At 48.6% G+C, this 15631-nt stretch overlaps 1 protein-coding gene across 8 annotated transcripts in view; it reads right to left on the reverse strand.

Annotated features, from left to right (window-relative positions):
* The window catches only part of LOC134928285 (sp110 nuclear body protein-like), a 200914-nt gene extending 187160 nt beyond the window's left edge, over window positions 1-13754 (reverse strand). For 3 of the 8 annotated variants that reach the window (XM_063923888.1, XM_063923869.1, XM_063923841.1), the window contains exon 1: window positions 13336-13753. The gene's annotated coding sequence lies outside the window, so the exon portion shown is untranslated. Of the gene's footprint in view, window positions 1-13004; window positions 13138-13335 lie in introns of those variants that run through there. The other 5 variants (XR_010177884.1, XM_063923897.1, XM_063923859.1 and 2 more) reach the window with 3 other exon arrangements.
* Between the last annotated feature and the right edge of the window lie 1877 nt (window positions 13755-15631).

Here is a 15631-nt window from a genome sequence, read left to right on the forward strand (position 1 = left end):
TCCGAGGCACCAACAGGCTAAAAGCTTTGACTGTTCCCAAGATGCTCAGCACTGCCTCTTCTATAACCCCGCCTCCGTGCACAGGAGCTCAGTTTTGTTAACCAGACAAATGCAGTAGCAGGTAAAAGAGACGACAACCGTTAGTAGCCACATACACCACAGTCTCACGACAGGAGAAGGTATCAGTGGCTAATGCCATGCAAACCCAAAGAAGCTAAGTGTGTCAGGGTGGGCGCCCTGTGGAACCCAGTGTACCTCGCAGAAAAAGATTTAACAGTAAGTTCTTACCAAAAATCTCGTTTTCTGCAGCAGGATACACTGGGTTCCATAGGAAATAACATCGGGGATGTCCTACAGCAGTTCCTCATGGGAGGGGACGCACTGTAGCAGGCACAAGAACCCGGCGTCCAAATGAAGCATTCTGGGAGGCGGGAGTATCGAAGGCATAGAACCTTATGAACGTGTTCCCTGAGGAACACGTAGCCGCCTTGCACAATTGTTCAAGGGTCGCACCACGGCGGCCCGCCCAAGAAGGTCCAACAGACTGAGTAGAATGGGCCTTGATAGTCGCAGGAGCTGGACGACCAGCCTGTACATAAGCATGTGCAATCACCATTCTAATCCATCTGGCCAGTGTCTGCTTGTGAGCAGGCCAGCCACGTTTGTGAAAACCAAACAGTACAAAGAGAGAATCAGACTTCCTGATGGAAGCTGTCCTCTTCACACAGATACGGAGAGCCCATACCACATCCAAAGACCGCTCTTTGGAAAACAATTCAGGAGAGACAAAGGCCGGAACCACAATCTCCTGATTAAGGTGGAAAGAAGACACCACCTTAGGTAGGTACCCGGGACATGTTCTAAGAACCGCCCGGTCATGGTGAAAAATCAGAAAGGGGGACCTACAAGACAAGGCACTCAAATCCGACACCCGTCTAGCAGATGCAATAGCCAGTAGAAACAATACCTTAAGGGAAAGCCACTTAAGGTCAGCAGATTCAAGAGGCTCAAACGGAGACAAAACCCAAGGAGCCACAGGCGGGATGCAAGGCAGTTGAATCCGTAACACACCCTGAGTGAATGTATGAACATCAGGTAGAGTCGCAATTTTTCTCTGGAACCAAACAGACAAGGCAGAAATATGAACCTTGATGGAGGCCAGACGAAGGCCCAAGTCCAGGCCCCATTGTAGAAAGGCTAAATGTTTAGCCGTACTAAACTTGTAAGCGTCATGATTGTTAGTGGCGCACAGGGCAAAGTAAGAATTCCAGACCCTATGATAAATCCGAGCAGAAGCCGGTTTACGGGCCTTCAACATGGTTTGAATGACCGCCTCAGAATATCCTTTGGCCCTCAGAACCGAAGCTTCAAGAGTCACGCCGTCCAAGCCAACCGGGCCAAATCCTGATATACACAGGGGCCCTGAACGAGGAGATCTGGGCGCAGCGGAAGTAGAAGAGGATGCTCTATCGAGAGACCCTGAAGATCGGAGAACCAATGCCGTCTGGGCCACGCTGGAGCGATCAGAAGTAGGATTCCACCTTCTTGCTTGAACTTCCTTATTACTCTGAGCAGGAGTGACACCGGAGGGAACACGTATGGCAGCCGAAAGCGCTTTGGAATTGCCAGTGTGTCCACGAACACTGCTTGAGGATCCCTTGTCCTTGCTCCGATGACCGGAACCTTGTGATTGTGTCGAGACGCCATCAGATCCAAATCTGGTAGGCCTCACTTGTTGAAATACTTCTGGATGGAGGATCCACTCTCCGGCGCGTACATCCTGACGACTGAGGAAGTCCGCTTCCAAGTTTAGGACCCCCGGAATGAAAACTGCCGATATGGCTGGCAGATGGCGTTCCGCCCACTGAAGAATCTTTGATACTTCCCTCATTGCCATGCGGCTTTGAGTGCCGCCTTGATGATTTATGTACGCCACCGTAGTTGCTTTGTCCGACTGTACTTGAACAGGTCTGTTCTGTACTAAATGCTGGGCCCGGTTCAGTGCATTGAACACTGCCCGCAGTTCCAGAATGTTTATCGGGAGGAGAGACTCCTCCCTGGTCCACCGACCCTGAAGGAAGTGTTGCTTCAACACCGCACCCCAACTTAGTGACAGACGGACCTCTGGAGATAAAGAGATCATGTGAGAACTGATCCGGTGAGGCAGGCCGTCCCATTTGGCAAGAATCAGTTTCTGCAGAGGGCGGGAATGGAACGGAGCGTACTCCACCATGTCGAAAGCCGAGACCATGAGACCTAGCACTTGCATTGCCGAGTGTATCGACACTTGCGGACGAGATAGGAAGCATCGAATCCTGTCCTGAAGTTTCAGGACCTTCTCCTGAGACAAGAACAACCGCTGGTTGTGAGTGTCCAACAAAGCCCCCAGGTGCACTATGCTCTGAGCAGGGACAGGGAAGATTACTTCCAGTTGATGAGCCACCCGTGGGCTTGTAGAAACTGGAGCGTCAAATCCAGATGACGTAGGAGAATTTCTGGGGAATTTACCAGGATCAACAAGTCGTCCAGATACGGGAGGATCCTGACCCCTTGACGGCGGAGTACAGCCGTCATTACCGCCATGACCTTTGTGAAGACTCACGGAGCCATGGTCAAACCAAAAGGTAAAGTCCGAAACTGATAATGGAGGTTGCCCACAGCAAACCTCAGGTATTGCAGATGCGACATTGCAATAGGAATATGCAGGTAAGCATCCTGTATGTCCAGGGAGACCATATAATCCCCGGGCTCCAATGCAAGAACAATAGAGCGAAGAGTTTCCATACAAAACTTGGAGACTCTCACAAATTTGTTCAATGACTTGAGGTTGAGAATGGGCCGAGAGGACCCATTCGGTTTCGGGACTAGGAACAGTGGTGAATAGTACCCCTTGCCTCTCTGAGTCAGAGGCACATGTACCACCACTCCTGTGTCCAGGAGGGACTGTACCACCGAATGAAGAGTTTTTGCTTTCACCTGATCCGAAGGGACGTTCGTCAGGCAAAATCGATGAGGGGGACGATTCTTGAAGGATATGGCGTAACCGTGAGTGACGACTTCCCGTACCCATGCGTCGGAAGTGGTCTTCAACCATTCCTGGGTAAATCCTATTAGTCAGCCTCCCACCCTGGGATCCCCCAGAGGGAGGCCCGCCCCGTCATGCAGCAGGCTTGTCATTTTTAGAAGCAGGCTGACGAGCAGCCCAGGAACGTTTAGGTTTGGGCTTAATGGTTTTGGAAGTGCGAGCCTGTTTCGGGTACGCCTGACCTTTTGCTTTACCTGATGGACGAAAGGAGCGAAAGGAAGTACTCCTAAACTTCGGCACCGAAGGAGCAGTACTAGGTAGACACACTGTTTTAGCAGAAGCCAAGTCAGCCATTTTCATGTTGAGGTCCTCTATAAAAAGAATGTCTCCCTTAAAAGGGAGCACCTCCAGGGTTTTCTTAGAGTCAAGATCCACAGACCAGGACCGTAACTATAGAATCCGGCGAGCCAAAATGGACGTAGTAGAAGCCTTGAACGCCAGAATACCGGCATCAGAAGCCACCTCTTTAATGTAATGAGAGGCTGTGACAATATACGAGACAGAGTCTAGCATTATCAGAAAAATTGGAAGGCGGCTCTGCATCCACCTCCTGAGCCCACGCTTCAATAGCTTCAGCAGCCCATGTAGCTGCAATAGTGGGCCGATGCACAGTTCCTGCTAGGGTGTAAATCGCCTTTAAGCAACCCTCCAAACGCTTATCCGTCGGTTCTTTCAGAGAAGTGACGGTAGTTATAGGTAGAGCTGAGGATACCACCAGCCGCGCCACTTGCGAATCCACCGGCGGGGGTGTTTCCAAATTTTTACTTCGCGCCGCAGCGAGGGGATAGCGAGCCAGCATTTTCTTGTGAGGTGTGAATTTCTTTCCCGGATTTTCCCAGGATTCTTGACGTATGTCAAGTAAATGGTTAGAGTGAGGTAAAACTGGTTTAACATCCTTCTAACGTTTAAATCTGTCCGGTTTCTTGGAGGTAGCATCAGGCTCTGGGTCGTCAGTAATTTGAAGAATTAGTCTGATAGCCTCCAATAAGTCAGGAATATCCACCTGTGAGACAGATTCCCCATCAGAATTATCTGAATCAGTGTCTGTGGAGTCAGTATACACGGCATCCTCATCAGACGAGGTGTTTCGGACGTGGGTGGATTGTGAGGAAGTAATGACCCGCTTAGAGGACCCCTTGGCGAGGGTTAGATTTCTGTTTAGTCAGTGATTGGTTCAATTGCTGTAACTGAGTGGACAGGTGATCTGCCCCTGGCGGATTAACCACAGGGACAATATGCGGTTGTACCGGCACGTGAGGTCCCATAGGGGGCGTAAGTCTAGTTACCAGCGTACTTAATAATGTGGAAAGAGTAGCCCAAGGTGGGTCATTATGAACCCCCGTTGCTACGGTCCCACTGGGGGGTAGGGAACCCCCTGAACCTGAACCCTCTGCTGCTATTTTTTCCTCTAATGTGTCTGTAGCATCACCACCACGCACTGTGGGATCAGCTGCAGCACCGTCACCCCTTGTAGCTGACATACCTGTAAGCTCAATTCACGGGCAACCCAGTACAATATCAGCAGTCTAATACCTTAACAAGAACCCCCTGTGCAGTGTATTAGCACAAACAGAGAATTCAAGAGGTATATGGTGACTGAAAATCACAGAGACAAATACTCAACAAGTATATCCTGTGAAACACCCATATTAAACAATAACCCTTACGCACTTAGCCCCCACAGGGTACAGAATATAGGGATAGCACTCTGAGTGAGCTACACGGAATGGAAGTCACGCAACAGCTGTATATGCACACACACACAGTCACATGTACAATGCAGAAATTATGACATGCAATAAAACTGCACTGGACTACCATAATACTAAGTAATACTAAGTAAAGCTATACAGAGAAATAGATATAACAATGCACAGTAAAGACTGGATGTATATCACAGGGTACTTGTACTACATAACCCTGACTAAGTGCACTGTTTCTTAACTAACACTGTCAACAGACATGTAGAATATTTAAGTGTACTGTAAAATGCACAGCGCTGACATGCAAGCAGCTTTACAGCAGAGGTTTTGCCCAAACAGTCCCAGAATCAGCTCAGCATGTGAAAATGGCGCCCAAATGCTGACAGGGAGTGAGGGAGAGAGAGAGATGCAGCTCCAGGGTGGGAACATTTACTCTAAATGGCGCCCTGGGGCTGGGGGAGGGGCTACAGGTCAGAGCCTTATCCCCTTGCCGGACTTCACCACCGGGTACTGTGGGCCATATAAAAACGTTTTTTAGTAAAACCGACCTGTGCCCCTGCCATGGTGGTCTAGTGGGGTCGTTGTACTGCCACAGTGCCCATGTCAGTGCGCACGGCCTGCCTCCCACCGACCGCTCCGGATCGCGGTTTCCAGCGGGTCCCGCCTGGGGGACCCTTTTACCTCCTCCCTAAGTGCGGCCACGCGATCCAGGATAGCTGCGTGCTGTTTTTGCCTGAATGAAGAAAACCAGAGCCTCCGCCTTAAGTACCCGGCAACCAGGGCGTGGGAGTATACAGCGCCGCTGGGGGTGGTGATGGAGCTGCAGCAGGAGATGAATTAAAAACGTTACAACCAGATGGCTTGAACGGTGAGTTCGAGATGAAATGGTTTCTCTAAAAAAGCACCTTTATAAATACTACAAAATTCTCGTATATATATGTAGGAAAGAAAATGACCCATATATACCCTGTGTAGAGTTTTTTTCCATGCACAAAATGCCTATCCTGATTAGGGAGGGGGCTAAAAGGGAGAGGATGCAGGCTTTATTAAAATCCGGGAATGTGGATGAAGGGCCTGAGAAGCTGCATAATTATAAGTGCAAATGGAAAAAAAAGAATCATTATAAAGTTGTTTGATGTATGAAGTATTTAGTAAAACCAATTTATTCAAGGTGTATGTAGTAGAAAGTAGTTTTTTAGAGGATCAGTTTTAGTCCGTATATTTTATATAGGAATTCCCTCTGCAAAGGGAATATGTCTTTAAAAAGCCCATGAACATGGATGAAATGCCCTGAATCTGTATGATCTTATGTGTAATTGGCCACCGGATCTCCAGGATATTGCATAAATAGTGACCGGACCGGAATCACTTATGCCTTGACAAAGACCCGTTTGGAGGGTAGAAACGCGTCGGAGGCTAATGAGTGATTTCGGTCATTGTTTTATGAGAGGAGTGAGCCGGGAGCAGGAGCCGCGGTGATATAGACAACTACAGCGGTTTATATTCTCACGTCGGGACGGAGCTCGGTGGGACGATAAGTAGGGAAGGTAACCCGTGATTGCAAAGAACGTCTGGTAGCTAAATCCAGACAGAAGGGGAGTACCTACACGGCAAAACGCTGGTGTCCAGGAGGTCCGGTGAGATCAAAAGTTTATAACCGAACTGTGATTGCTTATTACTGCCTGCAAACCGGAGAGAATTTTAGATGTTCTTAATAGTGGATTATAAATAAAACTTGTACTTTTCTTTGGACCTGGAGAGATCGGATTGTGCTTTTTTGGAATTTAAATATAAAGTGATATTGTGTTTAAGATTGTGAGACTTTCCTTACGGGAGTTTCTTTTGGAGGACAGTGTGGGAATTCAAAGCATTGTGTCTGAAAAATATATTAAACTAAGAAGTACCAGGCCTGAAGTAACAGAAATATTTAAATTAATCTGTCTCATGGAAAGTTTCCTGGTGTTATAGTGGAGCTGATCTAAACGGCGCTGTGAAAATTTCCAAAGGTTTCTTTTGTGTGGAGCTGTAGCAGGAGATGTCTAATACCCCTTTCACACAGCCATAAATTTCCCGGGTTAAAACACATGAACGCGCATCAACCCGGGAAATTTCTTGGTGTGAAAGGGTATAGGGACAAAAACCCGGGATTTCTGTCCCTGCATTTCAACCCTGCAATCGACCAGGGTTGGTCCCGGGATCGTCCCTGGACCCTGGACAGTGTGAATGGTGCAGGGACATGTCCCACCTTCCCGGGTTGTCTCTGCTGATAGGCTATTCAGGGCACTTCCTGGTCTTGTGGTTTTTCAGAGACGCCCATTTTCAGAAAATGCAGGGCCATCCCGGGTTCAGTATGAAAGGTGCAGACCCGGGATGTCTCGGCAAAAAATGCTGGTGTGAATGGTGCCAACCCGGGAATGTCCCTGCATGAGCCCGTGGCAGAATTCCCGGGTTTTGTCCCTGCATTTCTGGTGTGAAAGGGGTATGAGTGACATCTAACACTCACAGTGTCTCTGCTACAGCCCTTGAAGTCTTCAAATTTCACTTAAAAAAGCTCTTCTGAGGGCTACTTGAGCAGCCCTTCCTGTTGTATGCCTGCACTTCATGGCACCAACTACAAAACAGAGCTCTTATGCATTCTGGGAACAGTCAAAGCTTTTAGCCTGTTGGTGCCTCCGATCAAGATCCTACTCTATACCCCGAAGTTATTCCCTGTGGAAACCAGTGTACCCTGCTGCAGAAAAATACATAAAACAGTGAATGCAGCATGTGCCGAGATCCGGGCACCCTTCCAGATGAGTAATTAATACACCTTATAAGGCCTCCAAACTTGTTTGCGTCTGTCACCTTTAAAATGAGATAAAGATGATTTCACAGTTGAATTAACTATTCCAACCTGTGTAACCTCTCTGGATGTTGTGCCGCCCTACACTCAACTACTATAGGCTCCTATAAGACACAGAAGGAGGACCTGAAAACTGATTCAGCTGACTGATACAAAGAATTGGGAGGCTATAAACAGGTATCTAATCAGAGGCACCCCAACAGTCCAGGTTTTTAGTTTATCCATGCTTGGCCATAGGTGGCTTAATGAGCACCTCAGCCAATTTGATTTAATCATCTGTGCCGAGCCATGGATATTCCTAAAATCTGGACTGCTTGGGTGCCTTGAGGACCGCGTTTGAGAACCTCTGATCTAAATGCTTCCATCTTAGAAATTCCTCTACCAAATACTAAGTAAGCCTAGCATAACTGACATATGACATGCTGCAGCAGGGACGGCAACCAACTCCATTCTTCAGAGTAGGGGGTGTCGCCCCATTCTGAAGGCATGATGGGTCCAGGGTCTGCATCTTCCAACACAGACTTACTGGACCTGGATGTCCAGATCCGACAGCCAGCCTGAGTAAGCTTCATCTGTGCTGAGCCATGGATATTCCTAAAATATGGACCGTTGGGGTGCTTTGAGAACCCCTGATCTAAATGCTACCATCTTACAAATTCCTCTGCCAAATACTAAGAGGGTGCTCACGCTTTTTTTTTTAGTCTCCACATCCACTGTTTTTATTTTTAATGGTAAATCCCAATACAATGTGTAGACATGTCGGAAAATTGTAATAGTCTGCGTAGTGCAGGCTGTTCGGGAATTTACGCAATTCTGCCCATATTTTTAAAGCGGCAATCATTTACAGGATAAAACCAGGCCAGTGTTGCCGCTTTATAAAATACAGAAAGACTGGCAAAAATTCCCGAACAGCCTGCACCTCACAGCCTATTACATATTGCCCTTCATGTTAAGGGGCCTAATTCAGATCTGATCATAGATGTGCTAAATTTTCTCAGACATGTGGGGGGACGCCCAGCATATGGCTAGTCTGTCCCGCATGTCTGACCCGAACATCTCCCCTTCCCCTGCACTGGTGCAAAAGTGGCTCCCTGCCGGCGCAGCTCCAGCGCTCTGGAAGGTAGCTACCTGCCACGTTCCGGGTCGCAGCAGATGCGTGTGATGTCATGCAGCTGCCGTGGCCCACCCCTGTTGTCCGGACCGCGCCCCACCAACGGCGTTTTGTTAGCATCTCACTGGGCTCCCAGGGTGCGCATGCGCACGCCACAAAAAAATGACCCCCAAAGTTTGTAACCTGCAAAGTAATATAAACAATCTACATCTGCCACCATGTTTCTGTGCTCTTTCACATATACATTGTGGTTATGGTAACAGTAGTGATAGCCATCAATAGCTTCTACAATTGGTAGAAACCATCAATAGTTAGCCATCGATGCTTGAGTGCTGTATATGATCAGTCCTCAGCCATCTGACCAGCGCTGACAATGTTTTCCCAACATTGGGTGTCTCCACCAATGGTGCAGCATCGGTGCCACACTATTGATGGCAAATACACTTGCCGTCGGCCATAGACTATCGATAATTGTTATACCATTGATAGTTGATAGCCATCGCTAGCTAACATTCCCATTTTCTTGCCAAATTAAACACTATGGGTGTGATTTAGAGGTGCACGCATTGACGATGTTGCACGCAGTGGAGTGACTTTTTGCCATGCCAATCCAGAATAATAATAATAATAATAATAATAATAATACAAAAAGAAGTATATTTCTTAAAATTTTGCCATGAAAACATTCACAGGCATGTGCTTAACAAATTAAAGTGACTGGTTAGAAAGGATTGCAAGTACATGACTGCAGCTAGAAAGAAGAGGAATAACTGAGAAATACATTAATACTGTAGTTCTCAACCATAACCCTCAAGTTATCCCAACAAGTCATGTTTTCTGTCTGTGGAAGCAGGTGGGATAATTACTGATCCAGCAAAATAGATTAAGGGGGCCTATTTATCAAATATTTGTAGCATGTCCCCCAAAACACCCATTTCAGGGAATATCCACAAATATTAAGTATTTATTATTATTATTATTACATTTTATTTATAAGGTGCCACAAGTGTTTTGCAGCGCCGTGCAAAAGACAGTACAGGGAGACAAAACTTAGCATTACAGTAAATAAATAACAGAAATAGAGTACAGGCAGTGCCGTTTCTTGCGACGGGCGAGCCGTGCAACCGCACGGGGCGCCCGCCGCGGCACTTCCTGAGAACTTTAAAAAACCCCTCCCCTCTCCTCCCGAGTGCCCAGCTCGGGGGGCGGGATTTCGCGAAATGACGCGTTTGCATCGTGACGTCACGACGCAATTGCGTCATTCCGCGAAACCCCGCCCCCCGAGCTGGGCACTCGGGAGGAGGGAGAAGGGGGAGCCAAGACGGCCAGCGCTGCGCAGACGAGGGAGAGGCAGCTGAAGAGCGGGAAGAACCGCTTCAAATGTAAGTCAGCCCCTCTCCCTCTCTCTCTCTCCCTCCCCCCCCACCACCACCTGCCGTACTGTGTAAAATGGGGACACTTGTCTGCCGGAATGTGTAAAATAGGGACACTTGTCTGCCGGAATGTGTAAAATGGGGACACCTGTCTGCCGGAATGTGTAAAATGGGGACACCTGTCTGCCGGAATGTGTAAAATGGGGACACTTGCCTGCCGGAATGTGTAAAATGGGGGCACGTGCCTGCCGCAATGTGTAAAACGGGGACACTTGCCTGCCATGCTGTGTAAAGTGGGGGCACGTGCCTGCCGTACTGTGTAAAATGGGGACACTTTCCTGCCGCAATGTGTAAAATGGGGACACTTTCCTGCCGCAATGTGTAAAATGGGGACACTTTCCTGCCGCAATGTGTAAAATGTGAACACTTGCCTGCCGCAATGTGTAAAATGGGGGCACGTGCCTGCCGCAATGTGTAAAATGGGGACACTTTCCTGCCGCAATGTGTAAAATGTGAACACTTGCCTGCCGCAATGTGTAAAATGGGGACACTTTCCTGCCGCAATGTGTAAAATGGGGACACTTTCCTGCCGCAATGTGTAAAATGGGGACACTTTCCTGCCGCAATGTGTAAAATGTGAACACTTGCCTGCTGTATTGTGTAAAATGGAGGCACGTGCCTGCCGCAATGTGTAAAATGGGGACACTTTCCTGCCGCAATGTGTAAAATGGGGGCACGTGCCTGCCGCAATGTGTAAAATGGGGACACTTGCCTACCGTGCTGTGTAAAATGGGCACACTTGCCTACCGTGCTGTGTAAAATGGGGACACTTGCCTACCGTGCTGTGTAAAATGGGGACACTTGCCTACCGTGCTGTGTAAAATGGGGTCGCGTGCCTGCTGTAATGTGTAAAATTAGGACTTTTTTTTTTTTATCGTGTGGTGGCCGTGATGATGAGATCAGTTGAGGCCACACCCATCTTAACAAAGCCACGCCCATTTCAACAAGGCCACACCCCCTTGTCTCTTTATATCTATGGGGGGGGCGCATTTTTTCTTATGTGAATGGGGGGGGCGCATTTTTAAATCTCGCACTGGGAGCCAAATTGGCTAGAAACGGCCCTGAGTACAGGTAACAAACAGCACCACAATTCTCAAGACATAATACAGCTAAGATGTAAGTAGTGAGGGAGTGATCATCGTACTACTAGGAGCTGGCGGCCATAGATAGGGATGAGCCTTTACCAGCAGGAGAAAAAGCGGGTAAAGATGGTCGCTGAGTAGGAGAGAGCACGGCTTAGATAATAAGAGGAAAGAGGTCCCTGCTCTAAAGAGCTAACAATCTAGTGGGAAGGGTCGACAGACAGATGACATGAGGTGCAAGCAAGCAGGAGGTAGCCTGGTGGTAGTATGCAAGCAGAGCTGAGATGTTCAAGGCATAAGGGGGATGGACAAGCAGCCTCAGGACTAGGATATGCTTTGATGGATAGGTGGGTTTTCCGTGCCCGTTTGAAGCTTTGCAAGGTCGGGGAGAGTCTAATGGAGAGGAGGGAGTGCGTTCCACTGAAGGGGTGGTCCCTCCTTAGTATCACACGAATGTAGTAAGGAGGGACCACAGCAGATATATATGTATCTGATAACTGCTATCTCCGATATCTGTTCCCTCAATTGCCAACAGCATTCTCAACCCCCATAGTTTTCAGATTTACCAAGCAGCTGGCAGCGGTATCTTATGTTATCTGAATGGAAACGGTTATGTGACTGGAGCTCGGGATCCCGGCAGTCACCATGCCAACGCCGGAATCCCACCCACTTACCACCCCGACAGTCACCATGCCGACTGAAAGGGTCTATTCCCACTCATGGGTGTCCACGACACCCATAGAGTGGGAATAGAACTTGTGGCAAGCGCAGTGATCCCGCAAGTGGCTTTGTTGCGCTCCCCCCCATCCCGCAGGCATTGGTCTCCCAGGCCAACCCAGCTGAAGATGGTGTTAGCTGCTGTGGCCTATGGACTACACAAAATGTACCAGATGAGAGGGCGGCACACATCACAGGCACAGACTCCTTTTGATGGGTGTATTATGGTATGCCGGCGGCCGGGCTCCCGGCGACCAGCATACCAGCGCCGGGAGCCCGACCGCCGGCATACCGACAGCGTGGGGAGTGCAAATGAGCCCCTTGCGGGCTCACTGCGCTCGCCACGCTGCAGGCACGGTGGCGCGCTACGCTATTTATTCTCCCTCCAGGGCGGTCGTGGACCCCCACGAGGGAGAATATGTGTCGATATGCCAGCTGTCGGGATTCCGGCGCCGGTATACTGTGCGCCGGGATCCCAACATTCGGCAACCAGAAGACCACCCCCTTTTGATACATGTGGCCAGTAACGAATTTCTTATTGCCATGAATAGGAGCCATAAGAAATTACAATTATCCCGATGGTTGAACTAACTCACCTGTGCATGATTACAACTATCCACAACACATGACCCGCTGGTTGACAACCCCTGCATTAATAAGTAATAATATGAAGAACATAAATGCTTTTATAAGAAGACAAATTGATGATTGCACCACAGAACACTGCTGCTGTGGGACCTGTGTGCTGCTGCTTGTGGGACCTGTGTGCTGCTGCTTGTGGGACCTGTGTGCTGCTGCTTGTGGGACCTGTGTGCTGCTGCTATGTGACCTGTGTGCTGCTGCTTGTGTGACCTGTGTGCTGCTGCTTGTGTGACCTGTGTGCTGCTGCTTGTGTGACCTGTGTGCTGCTGCTTGTGTGACCTGTGTGCTGCTGCTGTGTGACCTGTGCCCTGCTGTTTGTGTGGCACACGTGCTCAGTCCTCTGATGGCTGTGACATGTATGTGTGTATAAGAGCCAGGCCTGCACATACCTCTGTACTGAGGGCACTCTCCAAGCCTTGTACGCTAATTAGCAGGCACACTCCAGACCCTCCTGGTGTCATATTGCGACTCCATTCTCACTGGGACTCCATGCAGAACCCCCTGGTGTGTGCACTGTACACAGTGTATAGCTGCAACAAGTGTCACATTGTGACTCCATGCTCACAGGGAATGCAGTCCAGAACCCCCTGGTGTGTGTACAAAGTGTATGGCATTGTGACTCCGTGCTCACAGGGACCCCAGCCCGGACCCCAAATGGAGTGTGTACTGTACACAGTGTATATAGCTGCAACAAGTGTCACATAGTGACTCCATACTCACTCCAGTTTGGCGCCTTCTGTGCCTGGCAGCCGCCTCTGCTCCTTTAAGATTAAACTGGATTCAGTTGTGAGTCCCGGAAACTACAAGTGGGAAGGTTACTTTCACTTTCATTCGTCCGCCCTCCTCCAGGCCTGCGGTCACAATGTTAGAAGCTGGAGATTGCAACACTTCCCAGTCACTTCTCCTGTACAATATGCACACTGTAACAGACTGCAGCCACCCTGCACATACACACTGTAACACGCTGGACCTTACACTTCCCCTGTATAATATGCACACTGCAACAGACTGCAGCCACCCTGCACATACACACTGTAACACGCTGGACCTTACACTTCCCCTGCACATGCACACCTCACTGTAACAGGCTGCACCCTACAAATACAGACCCTCCAACATGACCCGCCCCACTAGGTACAAAATGCTCTGTTCCTGGACTGCCCTCTTAATTTATGATTTCCATCACCTGTGCTGAACTAGTTAAATGATAAGAAAGCTGTTTCTTCACAGGTGATGGCAATAATAAATCAAGAGGGAAGTCCAGAAACAGAGCATTTTGTACCTAGTGGGGCGGGTCATGTTGGAGGGTATGCAAATATACACTGCACGCTATAACAAGCTGGTTCTGACTTACACTTTCCCTGCACATATACACTATACACTGCACACTGTAACATGTTGGACCTTACACTTCCCCTGCAGTGCACATACTGTATACACTAACACTGTCAAATGTTGGACCTTACACTTCCCCTGCAGTGCACATACTGTATACTCTAACACTGTAAAATGTTGGACCTTACACTTCACCTAGAGTGCACATACTGTATACTCTAACACTGTAAAATGTTGGACCTTACACTTCACCTAGAGTGCACATACTGTATACTCTAACACTGTAAAATGTTGGACCTTACACTTCCCCTGCAGTGCACATACTGTATACTCTAACACTGTAAAATGTTGGACCTTACACTTCACCTGCAGTGCACAAATACACTGCACACTGTAATATGTTGGACCTTACACTTCCCCTGCAGTGCACAAATACACTGCACACTGTAACATGTTGGACCTTACACTTCCCATACATACACATAATGCTCACTGTAACAATCTGCACCTTATACTTCCCCTACACATACACATACTGCTCACTGTAACAGGCTGGGCCTTACAATTCCCCTGTACATATACACTGTCCAGTATAACAAGCTGGACCTTACAATTCCCCTGCACATACACACTGCCCCCCGTAACAAGCTGCACCTTACAATCCCCCTGTACATACACACTGCCCATACTGTAACATGCTGGCCCTTACACTTCCCCTGCACATACATGCTGCACACTGTAGTGACACTGTGGCATTACGTGTATGAGGGATACTATTGTGTGGCATTCGTGTATAAGGGGCACTACTACTGTGTGGAATTATGCGTATAAGGGCCCTCATTCCGAGTTGTTCGCTCGGTATTTTTCATCGCATCGCAGTGAAAATCCGCTTAGTACGCATGCGCAAAGTTCGCACTGCGACTGCGCCAAGTAACTTTACTATGAAGAAAGTATTTTTACTCACGGCTTTTTCTTCGCTCCGGCGATCGTAATGTGATTGACAGGAAATGGGTGTTACTGGGCGGAAACACGGCGTTTCAGGGGCGTGTGGCTGAAAACGCTACCGTTTCCGGAAAAAACGCAGGAGTGGCCGGAGAAACGGTGGGAGTGCCTGGGCGAACGCTGGGTGTGTTTGTGACGTCAACCAGGAACGACAAGCACTGAAATGATCGCACAGGCAGAGTAAGTCTGGAGCTACTCAGAAACTGCTAAGTAGTTAGTAATCGCAATATTGCGAATACATCGGTCGCAATTTTAAGAAGCTAAGATTCACTCCCAGTAGGCGGCGGCTTAGCGTGTGTAACTCTGCTAAATTCGCCTTGCGACCGATCAACTCGGAATGAGGGCCCAGGTGCACTAATATTGTGTGACACTATGGCCCTCATTCCGAGTTGTTCGCTCGCTAGCTACTTTTAGCAGCATTGCACACGCTAGGCCGCCGCCCTCTGGGAGTGTATCTTAGCATAGCAGAATTGCTAAAGAAAGATTATCAATTCTGCTATTACGTATTTCCTTGCAGTTTCTGAGTAGCTCCAGACCTACTCCTAGATAGCGCTCACCTGAGTCCGTTTAGTTCCTGGTTTGACATCACAAACACGCCCTGCGTCCGGCCAGCCACTCCTCCGTTTCTTTAGACACTCCTGCGTTTTTACCTGTCACGCCTGCGTTTTTTAGCACACTC

This window comes from Pseudophryne corroboree, chromosome 1 (genome assembly GCF_028390025.1).
Source record: "Pseudophryne corroboree isolate aPseCor3 chromosome 1, aPseCor3.hap2, whole genome shotgun sequence".
Lineage (NCBI taxonomy): Eukaryota > Metazoa > Chordata > Amphibia > Anura > Myobatrachidae > Pseudophryne > Pseudophryne corroboree.